Source organism: Chiloscyllium plagiosum, chromosome 45 (genome assembly GCF_004010195.1).
Source record: "Chiloscyllium plagiosum isolate BGI_BamShark_2017 chromosome 45, ASM401019v2, whole genome shotgun sequence".
In the NCBI taxonomy this organism is placed as follows: Eukaryota; Metazoa; Chordata; class Chondrichthyes; order Orectolobiformes; family Hemiscylliidae; genus Chiloscyllium; species Chiloscyllium plagiosum.
In genome coordinates, this window is record NC_057754.1 from 10,826,576 (window position 1) to 10,840,971 (window position 14,396).

At 43.1% G+C, this 14,396-nt stretch overlaps 1 long non-coding RNA gene across 1 annotated transcript; it reads right to left on the reverse strand.

Moving 5' to 3' along the window:
• Positions 1-255: 255 nt before the first annotated feature.
• LOC122543947 lies at positions 256-4,508 on the reverse strand. The gene is made up of 2 exons (XR_006310198.1): positions 4,221-4,508; positions 256-572 (listed from the first exon to the last, which is right to left on the reverse strand). It is a non-coding gene; the product is annotated as an uncharacterized LOC122543947 (long non-coding RNA).
• Between the last annotated feature and the right edge of the window lie 9,888 nt (positions 4,509-14,396).

Sequence of the window (14,396 nt, forward strand, 5' to 3'; positions counted from 1 at the left end):
CTCATAAGTCCGGAGCGTTGATTGAGCATTAATTCCCTGTCCACACATAAAGCAGGTGAATGGCTTCTCCCCATTGTGAATGTGCTGATGTGTGTACAGGTTGGACGACTGAGTGAATCCCTTCCCACACATAGAGCAGCTGAATGGCCTCTCCCCAGTGTGACTCCGTGATGAGTTTCCAACCTGATGGGTAGCTGAATCCCTTCCCACAGTCCCACAGTTTCTCCATGGTGTCAGTATCCTTGATTTTTTTTCCCAGGTTCAGTGATTGATTGAAATCGATCTCCACAAACAGAACTTATCAATGATCTCTCCCCATCATGGATGGCGTAATTAATTTTCAGGCTGAGTAGCTGGTGAATACTCTTTCAACAGTACTTTCACTGGAACACTCTCCTTGCATGTGTATGTCTTGGTGATTTTGCAGTCACACTGATGGTTAAAATCTTTTCTTATAGACAGCATTTCTTCAGAGGCTAATGATTTCAGATGCTGATGAACTGAATGACTGTCAGTTTTTCACGTGATGCACTGTTTCACCTTCTGAATGTAAATACAAACTTCTGAATGCCCTGCAAAAAGAACTTATTCTAAGTATTTCATTCTATGAAATAAACAAAAAGGCTATTCAGTCCAATTACTCTATTGTTTTTATGTTCTCCCCCCCATTATCTTCATCTCAACTTTGTATTATTACTTATTTTTCTAATCCCTTGTCCGTCCTAGACATACCTAGTTTCCTTTTGAACATATCACTACTTTGTTTCCTGCATGATTTGGAGATGCCGGTGTTGGACTGGGGTGTACAAAGTTAAAAATCACACAACTGGAAATGTGTTGCTGGAAAAGCGCAGCAGGTCAGGCAACATCCAGGGAACAGGAGAATCGACGTTTCGGGCATAAGCCCTTCTTCAGGAACGTCGATTCTCCTGTTCCCTGGATGCTGCCTGTGCCCGAAACGTCGATTCTCCTGTTCCCTGGATGCTGCCTGACCTGCTGCGCTTTTCCAGCAACACATTTCCAGCTCTGATCTCCAGCATCTGCAGACCTTACTTTCTCCTTAAAAATCACACAACACCAGGTTATAGTCCAACAGGTTTAATTGGAAGCACACTAGCTTTCGGAGCTTGCAGAGTTACATTGTACTTTGCTCAAAAACTGCATGCATTCATGTAGAACTCTGCGCTCAAAAACGGCGTTATCTCACTTTTTAGATTATAATCAATCTAAACATCATGGCATAGACAGAGAACACAGGGGGCCAACAGCTTCAATATATTCTCTAGCTATCACCATTGTTAACAGCTAACCCAAGAACACAACGTTTTAATAAAAAAAGGTTTTGTGATTTACACATGAAAGAAGTGAAACTATCACTGTGTTCTAACAGATGAAAGGCTTAACAATCAATTTTTCAATGTATAATTTCAGTTACATCACACTGTAAATTTTTGCTATAAATTCTGTGTGTTACGATCGAGCCCTCCACTATCACCTGATGAAGGAGCGTCGCTCTGGAAGCTAGCATGCTTCCAATTAAATCTGTTGGACGATAACCTGGTGTTGTGTGATTTTTAACTTTGTTTCCTGCACCATTTCCTGTGAATTTCAGGTGAATTCTCTAAATGAAGAAATCTCATGTGAAAACATTTTCTACATATTAACCCCATCCAAAACATGGATAATTTTCAATTGCTGTGTCAATTCACTGCTGAGCCTTCCTTAAAGGCCCCAGGCTGTTCAATTTTTCCCAAAGGCTGCATTATTTTAAGCTTATAAACCTCTATCTGTGTCAGTGCAGGATGGAGATTGGGAAGAGCCAAACATTTCTCTGAGTTGCAGTTTGCTTATCCTCCCATTCTCCCCACCTGGAAAAGGAGTTTATAAAACCCATCTTGGTTGGTCCAGCTCCCTCCCTTCAGCTCACTGTCCCCGCTCTCTGCAAACCCAGGAACCTTTGCGGCCACACATCCTGTTCCTAGAAGGAGCCGCCCCGTCCAGCCGTCGGCTCCATCACTCCTTCCACCTGGGCCGCAAACTCACCGATAGCACTGCGCATGCTCCATACACTATGCCTGTGCACCACTCTCCCTGTGAGCTCCATACACTACGCTTGCGTACTATTCTCCCTGTGATATGGTGGGGGTACTATCATTGGTGTGGGATACGAAAGTATAGGCACTACCATTGATTCTTAAAAAATTGTATATTTCATGACTTGATTTGCTTTTACGGTTAGAGACTGGGCCAGAGATTCAAATAACAGAGCAAAGAACCAATGTGAACAGAAATCCATCTAAATTGATCCTCCATTATCCATCTGAAAGAAGGATGATATGAATTGATGGTACATCTATACAGCCCTGAAACAGCCGAAATGGTGACAGACCTCAACTGCTGGTGGCACCTGTGGGTTCACGGTGTCTCAGTGAATCACTGCCCACGCATGACTTTAAAACTTCTACCTCATGTGAATGCATTTCTCCCATCGTAAATCCTGTAATCTTTCAAACTCTGTGTTTCAGGTTTCCAGCATCCACAATGTTTTGATTTAATTTGATTCTCCTCAGAATGGTTCACTGGTCTCAGGTTGGGGGCAATAAGATCTCGGAGTCTGAAGGTGACACTCTTCTTCATGTTGTGGGTCATACAAATGGATGGATGAAGCTGATCTCTGTGGCTGAGTGTGGTGCCTTCTCCTATTCTCAGTCTTCCTGACTTGACCATTTAGTTAAGCAAAGGTCAGTATTGATCAATTTGTGGACCTCAATCCAGCTCTTGATGGTGATTGAAACAAACCAGTCTTTTCAAATTAACTGCTTTTGATTGGAAGTAAGTGTAATAGTAACTACAGGCTCAGTCAATTCATTTGGGACTCAAAATACACTTGACGTAAAGTCACTTACATCATCGTGGCGAGAGAAAATTACTCTATGCATGATGGTGTGATGTCATGGGCAAAGGCAGCACCATTAGCAAAATGATGGTGCTCAACCCACACAATCAAACAATTTTATTTTTTAAAATCACATGACAACTGTAGGAAGTGCAACACCTGCCCCTACACCTCTGTCCAAGGCCCCAAATAATCATTCCTAATCTGGCAGAGATTCACCTGCACCTCTTCCAACCTGGTTTACTGCATCAGTCTCTCCTGATGTGGTCTCCTCGACATCAGGGAGTCAAAACGCAGACTCGGTGACCAGTTCGCAGAGTATTTGCGCTCTGTAAGCTCCAATCAACTCCACCCTCCATTGCCAGCCATTTCAACCCCTCCTTCCACTGTGTTGGCAACATGTCCATCCCAGGCCTCCTCCACTGTTAAAATAACTGGAGGAACAACACCTCATATTCCACCTCAAGAGCTTACAGCCCAATGAACATCAAGTTCAGCAGCTTCAAATTCTCCTCACGCCCAACCTTCCCAGCCTTCCTCTTCCCCCCACCTCCTTAACCGGACCTAACCTATCTATCTTCCTTCTCACTTATCTGCTCCAACCTTCCTAATGACTGATCGCGATAAATCCCCACCAGCATCCACCTATCATCATCCCACCTACCGTTCCCCCAGCCCCACCCCTCTCCATTTATTTCTCAGCTCCTGTCCACCCCTAGTCTGGTAAACGGTCCTGACCCAAAACACTGACTTTCCTGCTCCTGTGATGCTGCCTGACCTGCTGTGACTTTCTAGCTTTACTTTTTTTTTTAAACACAACCCTAACCTCCAGCATCTGCAATCCTTACTACCTTCATCCTCTATTTCTGTAGCTACTTATTTTAGAATCATTGATATAAGCCTTCAGGGCCAAGGGCCTTATCTGACTTCAGTCCCATTAGTTTGTTGAATACTACTTAATGCCACATCTGTAACGCAGCCACCATCTTCTTCAGTACGCCATTTCATGGTCACTGTTCTTGAGGGGATGTTTTACTCTGATGTAGTTTATTAAGCCTGTCACATTTCACACCACCAGATCCAAATTGGCAACTTCCTTCATCACGTCCCTTCTGCAACACTTGCCTCTTTGGACAGTTATGGAAATATTTTTCTCTGAAATTTATTTCTCTCTGTAAAAAAGGCTTTTATGGTGAAGGAAGAAACGGAATCTTGTTACAGATTTAATTACAGAATGAATCATGACAGGTATGTACTTCCTGACACCACTCTATGTCAGTACCACTTTATATGTTCTCCCTCAGTGTTGGGGATGTACACTTACCATTTGATAAAATTAACAGCTCCAGTCAGGGCCAGTAGTGTGTTTATCCTCTGTGTGGCTGCCAAGATCACTCAGCAAGTGGGATGATTGGTTGAATTCATTCCCACACAGAACAAATGAATGGCTTCTGCCTGGTGTGAATTTACAGGTGTGCCAGCAGGTTGTAAGTCTGAGAGAATCATTTTTCCACATCGTGTAAATTCACCAGTGCTTCTGCAGAGTGGATGAATCAGTGATTTTCTTCTCACACACAGAACTGTCTCACTCCAGTGTGAACCCACTGGAGTGAGAACTTTGGCAAGACTGAATCAATCTATTCCCACACTGAGCACTTGTATGGCCTTTCCCAAATGTACAAAGTTAAAAATCACACAACACCAGGTTATAGTCCAACAGATTTAATTGGAAGCACACTGGCTTTCGGAGTGACGCTCCTTCATCAGGTGATAGTGGAGGGCTCAATCCTAACACACAGAATTTATAGCAAAAATTTACAGTGCAATGTAACTGAAATTATACATTGAAAAATTGATTGTCTGTTAAGCCTTTCATCTGTTAGAACACAGTGATAGTTTCACTTCTTTCATGTGTAAATCACAAAACCTTTTTTTAAAATTTGCATTCTCGGGTAGGCTTTTAACAATGGTGATAGCCAGACAATATGTTGAAGGTGTTAACAGCTTGTTAACAGCTAACCAGAGAATGCAACTTTTTAAAAAAGGTTTTGTGATTTACACATGAAAGAAGTGAAACTATCATTGTATTCTAACAGATGAAAGGCTTAATAGACAATCAATTTTTCAATGTATAATTTCAGTTACATCACACTGTAAATTTTTGCTATAAATTCTGTGTTACGATCGAGCCCTCCACTATCACCTGATGAAGGAGCGTCGCTCCGAAAGCTAGTGTGCTTCCAATTAAACCTGTTGGACTATAACCTGGTGTTGTGTGATTTTTAAACTTTGTACGCCCCAGTCCAACACCGGCATCTCCAAATCATTTCCCAAATGTGAACTTGCTAGTCTCTCAGCAGGTGGGATGAATGAGTGAACCTCTTCCCACACTCAGAGCAGTTGAACCGCCTCTTCCCAGTGTGAACTCTCAGGTGTAAATGCCAAGCAGCTGAATGTGTAAGTGTCTTCCCACAATTAAGCTGGTGATTGGCCACTCCCCAGTGTGAACCCACTGGTGTGTCTGATGGTGTGAATCCTTCAAAGCAGACTGCATAGATAAAGCTCTCTCCTAAATTCAAAGACCAACAATATTCAGGTTCCAATGAATTAAGTGACTGTCAGATCCTTTCACAACATTTGGTTTCAGACTTCTGCAACTTTTCTATTCTAGTTTCCTGTTAAAGGTGATTACATCTTAGTATAAGATGGACATTCAAAGCAGAATACAGAATATTTCTTCTGTATTCACTTCCCAAAAACTGTAAATCTGTAACCCATACACTCTCCTTCCATGGACTCTGAATTATGTATGGGCTCTGAATTCTCCCAAAGGTGTCAATTTGATGATCAATGGAACCTTGCTCATTGCTGAGCACATGGATCATGAAATATAAAAACAGGAACAGGACATTCATCCCATTGCACCAGCTCCACCTCTCAAAATTAGCATAATTGTGCTGATCTATTTTTAAACTTGATTTTCCTGATAAACCTATAACCATCAACACCCTTGTCAATCTAAAAGCTGTCTGCTGCAGGCTAATGATCCAGTTTCCATAGTTGCCTAAGGGACATCACTCCACAGACTAACAACTCTCAGAGCAGAAATTCTGTATCTTTGAAATGAGAAAGCCCTCATTTGTGATCTTTGTCACTGAGTTGTAGAATCCCTCACAAGAGTAAACAATTTCTCAGCACCTATCCAATCAAAGGGCTTCAATTCTATTTGTTTCAATAAGATCACGTCTCATTCATTTAAAGACTCAGTCAAGTGAACCTTTTCAAACTGCTTCCAAAGTCGGTATGTCTCTCCTTAAGGACACAGACCCAAGGAATAGACTCTGGATCAACCCTCACCAATGCTCTACACAGTGATAAGAAGATCTAACATTTAAACTCTTTCAGCAAAGGTCAACATTCCAAAGTTCCATCCCAATTACGCAATATCTGCTTGCTAACTTGCTTTGACTCAAGTAGCAGGACAGCAGATTCCTCCGTACAGCAGCCTTGTGCAGAATCTTTCCATTTAAATAATATTCAACTATTCAATTATTTCGGTCAAAGTGGGATTTATTACATATTATGATATAGGTGCCATTGCCTTCACCTCCACGCGTACTCGGCCCAATTATATTCCATTTTAGAGTGCACCTTCCTGCTTTCCTACTGTGAGAAACGAAGCTCACTCACTTCAATAATTTCAGTCCAAGACAAGATCTGAAACAATCAATCAGTATGTTTATTATACGCTTGCAAACGTGGTGTCTAAAATAGACACCCAGAGCTTAGCTAGTACATATCTTATATAGGATTCACTACTCCAAACCCGGTGCCCATTACTATTGTTTATCTCCTAAGTACAAGTTTTACTTGGCCATTTCACCACATCCTGCTGTGGTCCATTGTTAGGTATATCCTCCCTCACTGTCATCTATTTCCCCTACTTGTGACCTTTCCTTCCATTCCTTAACCATATTGAACCTTATGACATTTTAATTGTTTTTTTTTTGTTTTTGCAGAAGTGGGAAACAGATGCTTATAACTACTGTTTGTACAAGCATGTCTGGCTTAACCTACATCCTCACAACATCTTATCTATTTGTCTGTAACATCTACCATTGTTTGCAGGCACATTTCATTCTTGTATGCACATTTTAGCTAATACAAAAATAATTATATATTTCCTTCACATAGTTTTCATTCTTGGTTGAAACAATTATCCACTGGTGTGAGTCCATTTACCTTGCATAAGTAATTATGATTGCAGAAGTAACATTACTTTACCTATATCCCACAATTTCCCCCTTTTTCTTTAATCATCATTTGTTATCTTCTGCATTTTTCTTTTGTGCATCGCCCCTTAAATTCGCAAGCATTATTCCAGATATTTCATCTATCTCGGTCTCACTCACCCCTCATTATTTAATCGATAAAGTTCCTCTGCCTGATTCCCTTTTCGGGGCATCTGTTTCATTAAGGCTGTCCCAATCAGTCTTTGGGCGAGCCCTCGTATACAGGGTATGATACAACAGCCAATGGCTACGAATACCCCGGCTGCTACTACTATCAGGGAAGTAAGGATGGAGACCACCACCCCCTTCCATTTTCCAAACCATGATTCAAGCCATCCCGTGAGAGATATGTGTCTACTCCTGAATTCTCAGCCAGTTCCTCTGCTAAGGTAGTCAATCCCCTTAAGGCCCGAGTAATTGAACTATCAGGCGCAGTGTTATTAGGAATAAAGGTACATCAGCTTCCTCCTAACATCACTCACACACACCCTTTTTCCGCTAAAATCATATCAAGGGCTATTCTGTTTTCCCATGCCATTCTACTTGTCGCATCAAGCTGTTCTGATATTCCTTTAACCGCATCTCTTGTATAATTTATAAATCGCTGTTGATTATAGAAAAAGTAATTTATCCAATCTACATTTTTATTAATTGTTACCCACCAAAAGAGAGCTGACTCAAAGCCTGCTGCAATCTGGTTACGAGCCTTGAATTCATCAGGTACTGCCCTAGGAACTCCTACCGAATCAAGATAAATCCTGTCATCAAAAGAAGCGTCTAACAGTGATCTCTTACTTCTTCCCTTTTTCCCTACGATCTTTTCCTTCTCAAATGCCAGAGTAAATGGAATTGTCAATTGTACAATTGCACATATCCCTCTCCAATCCGGAGGTAGAGTGGGTCTCAATATTTTGCCTCCACAGTACCACCATAGATCCGCTTGGGGAACCTTTAGTGCTGAGTAGTTCCCTCCCTTGTCCGTTTTGGTGACATTCTTAATCTCTGTACATAATTTCAGCTCCCCCAAATCTCTAGACCGATTTGTACCTCGTCTATGCACACACGACGTGTGATTTCCGACTGCGGCTGAAAATGTGGAGGGGGGGGCTTTTAATCTTTCTTCTCCAAGGGAGGGAACATCAGAGATAGGGAGGTATAATTCCTATCATTCCATGCAGTCTTATCCTGATACAGGGCTATCATACATTTCATGCCCTTCCTGTCTCGCTTCCACCCGAGAGGAAAGGGAACCACCTGGGCCACGGGTCTACCGGAGGCACACGCATTGCAATTGCTCTTGTTCAGACTTTTTACAGTATACTTACTCATTCAACACAGGCATTTGCATCCCCGTACCCAGTTTCTATTGACTACTTTAAAGGTCATTGGGAGGGGTGAAAGGTTGTACCTTATTATCCAGTAGTTCTGCCCGCTTTCCCTGTCCGATGTTAATTTAAAAACAACAGCCCGAGAAATCATTCCCGTTTGTTTTCATTTCTATTCCAAATTTTTCATTTAATTGTACCTGATAGATGCCCCCCACCAGAATTGCTTTGTGCCATGTAGTTTTCTTTATCATTAGGTATATTGACTTACACTTTTTATCGGGACAATCGAGAGCTGGTCGGAAGGGGGCCCGGTGTACTGTGACGAGACCATTATACCAAGTACCATCCCCGAGGCCATTCCCATAGGGCTTAAGATGTATCTCTGAGCTGCGGTACTGTCTCCGATTATCTACATCCCCAGAATTTACTAAGCTGAGTGCATCAGCGTCTATTACTTGTGGATTATCAGACTCAGGAACCGTTAGTAACACATATGAAAATGACATTTGACAAAATCCCAATACTAAGAGGGCTAGTATCATAACTCTAAGCATCCTCAGCATTCTAAAAATCGTGCTGAAGCACAAAAAGACTTAATATACGATCCTACAGAAACAGTCCTGCGCTCGTGTCACCACTGTATAATCAATTACTCAAAGTCTCTTTAGCCTGAGTTTCAGCGGTTCTTGCGTTGATTCGGCCGTCCAGACTTCTTCCTCAACTGGAGATTCCACAGGCCCTTCGATCCGAGTGTAGTGAGTCCAGCCTTTCTCCACCGTCCTTATTGCCGTTTCGGTAGTCAAAAGAGCCTGCTACGGCCCTTCCCAGTCCGGTTGCAATTTAGTCCCTGTCCATGATTTTACTAAGACCCAATCTCCCGGCCGGATGGGATGAACGGTGAATTTAAGGGGCAGAGTCTGTGCCAATGAACCCTGTTTCCTGAGGAAAGACAAAGAGGAGGACAAGCCCAGTATATAGTTCTTTAAGAACAAGTCTTTAGTTTCGGGAATTGGCAATTCTCTGTTCTTTCCCAGATAAGGTAATCCAAATAAGATTTCATAGGGGGATAGTCCTAAATCTTTCCTTGGGGCTGTTCGTACTCGCAAGAGAGCTATAGGTAAACATTTGGTCCAAGGGAGTCTGGTTTATATTATCAATTTAGAAAACTGTGTTTGAGTGTTTGGTTCATTCTCTCAACCCTTCCCGATGATGGCGGGTGCCATGGAGTATGGAACTCCCAGGAAACTCTCAACCCTTTCATTACCCCCTGTAACACTTTAGGGGTAAAATGAATTCCTTGGTCGGAACCTATATGGTTCACTAGCCCATATCGGGGAATTATGTGCTCTAATATTGTTTTAGACACCCCACTCGCAGTGGCGGTAGCTAGGGGATATGCCTCAACCCAATCAGATAGATGATCTACTATGATCAGCATATATTTTAGTCTGGGTAGCTCAGTATAATCTACTTGTATACTCTGGAAGGGTCTCAATCCCGGGTCTCTTCCTCCCTGGGTCTGTTTTCTCAAGACTTTCTTATTTACCTTTCTGGATATTATACATCCCTCACACACTTGTTTAGCAATTGTTTATATTCCTTTACATCCATATTGCCCAAGAACTAAATCACACATTGCTTAGGTATATTGCCTTGATGTAGGACAGCCATAATTTCTTACATCATCATTTTGTTCAACATTTCCCTTTCATCAGGTAACATCCAATGCCCGTCTGCTGTTTTTGCAGCCCCTAAACCTTTCAATTCTTTTTCCTCTCTTTCAGTAAATGTAGGAGCTTCCCGAGGACCTGGGACAGTAGGTATTAGGGAATGAATCACCACTTCTTGTGGGTTCAGGGCTGCTTCCTTACCCACTTCATCGGCTAATCTATTCCTCCTAACTTCTGGTTCATTTCCTTTCTGATGACCATTTACATGCACTACCGCTATTTCTCGGGGGAGTAATAGGGACTCCAAGACCTGTTTAATCAACTCCTCATGTGCTAATCCCTTCCCCCGGCTATTGATCAGTCCTCTTTCCTGCCATATCTTTCCGAAAGTATGCACAATACCAAATGCATATTTAGAGTCACTGTATACTGTTTCCTCTTTATTTTCTAATGCCCTAAGGGCTCTTTCCAATGCATAGAGTTCGCAGGTCTAAGCTGACCACCCATTTGGCAACCTTCCTGCCTCTACCACACTACCTTTCATCCCATCTACGACTGCATACCCATTATGTCTTTTCCCTTCAGTCACCCGGGATGATCAGTCTATAAAAAGTCGGGCTCCTGCATGAAGTGGAACATCTCTCAGGTCCATGCGGACCTTAGCTTGGTATTCTATAATGTGAAGGCAGTCGTGCTCTGGATTCTGAGGAGATTCTCCTTCCCCTTTCCGAAGAAAGGCAGCTGGATTTAAACAATTGCCCATGACCAACACTAGATTATCCTTTTTTATTAATATTGCCTCATATTTCAGAATCCGCGAGTCTGTCAACCATCGCCCAACTTTTTGGTTTAGGATCGTTCTCACTTGGTGTGAGGTGCTTACTAATAGGGCTCCCCCAAATGTAAGCTTCCTGCTTTCCTCCACCAACAGTGCAGTGGCAGCCACGGCCTGCACACACTCAGGCCACCCCCGGGATACTGGATCCAATAGCTTCGAAAGATATGCTACTGGCTGTTTCATTTCTCCCCACCTCTGGGTTAATACTCCCAAAGCCACTCCCTTATCTACGGTAGCAAAGAGGTAGAAAGGTTTATCGAGAGAAGGTAAGGCTAATACGGGGGCATGAACCAGATCTCTTTTGAGTTCCTCAACTAGTTCTTTTTCCTCATCATCCCAACTTAGACACTTTGGTTCCTCCTCTAATAGTTTGAGATATAATTTCTTAGTCTTTTGAGCATAAGAATCAATCCACAATCTGCAATATCCCATTAGACCCAAAAATTTACATAACTCCTGTTTAGTCCTGGACAGTGGCATCCCCACTATTCCCTCTATCTGCTTTGCCTCACTAACTAAATGTCCCAAGTATTTCACTTCTCACTCCACATATTGGAGTTTGTTTTTAGATACTCGCAGTCCCTGCTGACCCAGGAAATTCAATAATTTGTTAGTGGCTTCTACTACTCTTTCTCTTCTTTTTCCTATTACTAAGAGGTCGTCTACATACTGCAACAGGGTAGTTCCCTTGGGGCTGCTAAATTTCTCCAATATTTGTTCTAACATCTATCCAAATAAATTTGGGGATTCCGTAAACCCCTGGGGGAGCGCGGTCCACCGGTATTGCTGTTTCCGTCCTGTCTTGGGATCTTTCCATTCAAAGGCAAACAAATTCCTACTTTCCTCCGCCAAAGGACAAGTTCAAAAGGCACCCTTTAAATCTATCACACTAAACCATTTGTGGTCATGAGGGATCTTACTTAATAACGTGTAGGGGTTTGGCACCACTGGGTGCCTGATCTGTACTATTCGATTCAATGTTCTCAAATCCTGCACCAATTGATAAGATTAGATTAGATTAGATTACTTACAGTGTGGAAACAGGCCCTTCGGCCCAACAAGTCCACACCGCCCCGCCGAAGCGCAACCCACCCATACCCCTACATGTACCCCTTACCTAACACTATGGGCAATTTAGCATGGCCAATTCACCTGACCTGCACATCTTTGGACTGTGGGAGGAAACCGGAGCACCCGGAGGAAACCCACGCAGACACAGGGAGAACGTGCAAACTCCACACAGTCAATCGCCTGAGGCGGGAATTGAACCCGGGTCTCTGGCGCTGTGAGGCAGCAGTGCTAACCACTGTGCCACCGTGCCACCCACATAAGTTCCATCGGATTTCCGCACTGGTAGAATTGGGGTATTATAAGGAGACATACATGGCTCCAATAGTCCCTCTCTAATCAGTCTCTCAATTACTGGCTGCAGTCCTTGTTTACCTTCTATGGAAATGGGATATTGTCGCTCACAGACAACATCCCCTTTCCTTTTTAAAAACTTATTTCTAGGGGAGGGATCTGTAGTTTTCCACGATTCCCTTCTCTAGCCCATACAATAGGGTCTATCTCTCTCTCTCTACATCCTCTGTCAACATTACTATTTGTACAACTATTTCTTTTTCCTGAATTCCAATCTCCAGTCCTAAGAGGATAATTAAATCTCTCCCTAGTAAGTTACTTCCTGTATCAAGGATATACAACAGTTCCCCTGTGACTCTATCCTTAGGACCTTCTATTATCATAGGTTCAAATACTGGAACAGTAAATCCTTCCCCTTTTACCCCGAAACAGTAATTGACTGTGTTGATATTCCTACTTTCTTTGGTTTAAAATTCAGTGATGACTGTACTGCCCCCGTATCTACTAAGAAGACAACCTCTTCCCTACAGGGTCCCACCTTCAAGTTCATCAAGGGTTCCCAGTGGGTCCCCGGGGGCAGGAACCCGACACCCCTATTCTTCATCAAAATTCATTCACGGAATTGCCCTTTCTTCCCTTTGTAGATCAGGACACTCCCGCTTAAAATGCCCTATCTTTCCGCAATAATAGCATCCTGCCTGTGGAGACTTCCATCTCTGCCCCTGTCGCCCGAACCCTCTATCAAATGCTTCCCCTTGTCCTCTCCCTCTCCCTCTCTGTCCTACATGCTGCCACCCACCGCTCCGGTTGCTCACTATTGGTTCCATTCTTTTCTTAACTACATCATCAACCATAGCTACCATCATTTTTGCCTTCTGTTTTTGTCTCTCATCCTCTCTCTTTACAAACACTTTCTGCGCCTCTCTTAACAATTCATCTAATGGTTTTTTGCTCCACTCTTCTATCTTCTGTATCTTTCTCTGTGTGTCTGGCCATGCCTTTGTCACAAAATGTACTTTCAAAAGACCCTGTGTCACTGGTTCATTCCAGAGTATTTTTGCATTGAGTCTCTTAAACCTTTGCAAGAAAGCTGAGAGAGTCTCATCTTTCTCCTGTCTAACTTCACAGGCTCTAGTCAAATTCTGTGACTTTGGAACTGCCTCTTTTATTCCTTTTAGAATCAGGTCTTTCAATTCCTTCATTTCTTCTCGATGCTCCGAGTTTTGATTTTCCCACTGGGGGTCTCTGAGGGGAAACTTCGTCTCTCCCTGTCCAGCGTCCTCATCCCCAATTGGATGTTCCCTGTCCCATATTTTAATGGCTGCTGCTCGTACAAGTCCCCTTTCTTCCCCAGTAAATAGTATATTCAAAACTCAGTCCATTAACTCAGTCCATGTACACAGACTGGGCCCCAAAAATTGATCAATTTGTTCAGACAGCCCTACCGGATCCTCAACTAGGACCTTCATCTCCTTTTTAAAATGTTCTGACCTCCCCACTGCTGAGGGGGGCACTTACAAACCCAATCTCTTTGTCCCTTATTGGTACCTACCGAAGGGGATAAGTCTTTACGTTCTTCCCCTTTTTTTGTTTTTGTTTTTCCCCCTTCGGCTTTGGTTTAGATACTCCGGAGGCCTCCACTACATCTACTTTATCTTCCCTTTCTTTTGTTGAGGATTGAGGGTCGAGAACAACAACATCTCCGTCCACCGCCCCTTCGTCCTCCTCTTGTGGGTCATCTGTTCCCTGTCCCTGTCTGTCTGTCTCTCCTCCTCCCCCATTTTCACCTAATCTGATTATATGGTATGGGGTGGTGGGGGGGAAGCAGCCAAGAGGATCCCAGGGACTGGGTGGGGCAGAGGGGGAATCCTTTGTCTTTACTACCATCATTCCCAAACTGCCCTTCCAACAGGACGCATAGTCCGCCTCCAGTGTTCGAGGTGAGCTGCTGGGATGGATTGAGGATTGGCTGTCTAACAGAAGGCAGAGTTGGGATAAAAGGTTCTTTTT